General features: G+C 31.3%; 1 pseudogene; it reads left to right on the top strand.

The window, feature by feature from the left end:
* Nucleotides 1-859: 859 nt before the first annotated feature.
* Nucleotides 860-959, top strand: LOC138809088 (U6 spliceosomal RNA; annotated as a pseudogene).
* The last annotated feature ends 748 nt before the right edge of the window (nucleotides 960-1,707 follow it).

The following is a 1,707-nucleotide window of genomic DNA, read 5'->3' as shown; positions in this document are numbered from 1 at the left end:
AGGCCTAAAGATTTACCATTTGTAGATGTACAGACTGAGGCAAGAGGAAACAATGTGATAAAAACATTACCAATTTAAGGCCTAAAATCGAGGATAAACATATGGACTGCTCCTGGAGCTATGGAAATATTTGGTGATATAAACGCAGTAGTGTAATTTCCTTCCTGATTGGAAGGTAGACAGACCGGGACATTAGGTAATCATGCATATGAACAATTTTTCACCTTCTTGCCTTTAGCTACTTTTGAAATGTTAGGTATAATAAAAAAATTATATTTTGATAAAATACCTTCTAGTCTGAACAGTTCTGTCTGAACAGTTCTGTATGAACTGTTCATCTCTCTACGATCCCTTGTAGCTAAGATTAATTTTGTTGCAGCAAGACAACTTTTGCTGTCAGGGTAAGATATTCTGGTTGGTCTATTGGTACATGGAAGAATGGGAAAGAGTCAGGGAGACATTTTGTGCCAGTAAGACCTCATTTGGGAAATTTTAAGCTGCAGAAGTTTAGAAGTAGCTCTTGAGCAAGGCTTACTTTGAATCCCTTAGCTCCACAAAGCTAACTCAGTTCATAAATAAGTACTTGAAAAGCCATCACCTTTGGACCTAGCTATAAAGGCTTTAAAGTAGGATCAGGTTTAAAATGAAAAAGACTTAAAATAGTCATTGACAAAAAAATGTTGAAATGTGAGCAATTGATTGAACAATATAAATATTTTCCACTATACACAGAATTTTAGGGAAATAAGATCAATACCATTGTAGGAACAATAAAATTTCCTTGTTACAAATAAGCAACCAAAGTTATATGCCAATATTAAGATTGCATCATTAACTATTTAAATTTACAAGATACTACATGCTTCAGCAGCACATCTACCCAAATTACAACAATACAGAGAATAACATGACACTTCCACAAGGATGATATGGAAATTTGTGAAGTATTCTTCAGATTCAAGGAGTGAAATACAGTTATTAAAAAGTTGATTACAAAGGTACAAGTGAAACAATACATGTAATTCATAGAATTAAAAGTTTGTCTTCAGTGTATTAACTCTTAACCTTAGAAAAGTCTTTACATAGCATAACCTTTACAAAACTTTTGAAATTAGATAACATTGTCATTTTATCCCAAAGAAATAAAATAGTATAAAGACCTTGGAAAAAAGGAATCTTAAACTGTTTCTATATGGAATGCAATCTGAAAGGACACATTCATTAATGAACCTATATAATGTAAATCAATGTAGAATTCAAAATATTATATTTGGAGAGAATGAAATAGATTATGGATATTATACGAACAGAATACAGGCTATTTTAAAATAAGCTTTTTCAGACAAGTACCAGAAATATCTTTAGCTTATGTACTACTCATTTCAACAGATAAGTTAAACCTATTTCTGATTTAAAATAATCACAAACTCTGCAGAAATCATTATAGATATATACAAACAACTCTTGAATACATTTTGATATCAAAGTCAGGCAATTCACTTGGAAGAATTCCATGAAATCTATGATTTTTTACAGTAAGATATTGCTGTTACTTTGTATTGTGAAAATATTTTGGAAGGACACAAAGGATGAAACGGCATTTTTGAAATTTAAGAAACTTAACCAAACCATTACAACTTACAAGAACAATTTGTTCAGCCTTCCACCACTTCATAGAGGTAGTGATACATATTAACCTTTTGGCAA

The sequence above is a fragment of the Dipodomys merriami genome, unplaced genomic scaffold, assembly GCF_024711535.1.
Source record: "Dipodomys merriami isolate MVZ:Mamm:240054 unplaced genomic scaffold, mDipMer1.0.p SCAF_483, whole genome shotgun sequence".
Classification (NCBI taxonomy): domain Eukaryota; kingdom Metazoa; phylum Chordata; class Mammalia; order Rodentia; family Heteromyidae; genus Dipodomys; species Dipodomys merriami.
This window is presented reverse-complemented; position numbering and strand designations above follow the sequence as displayed.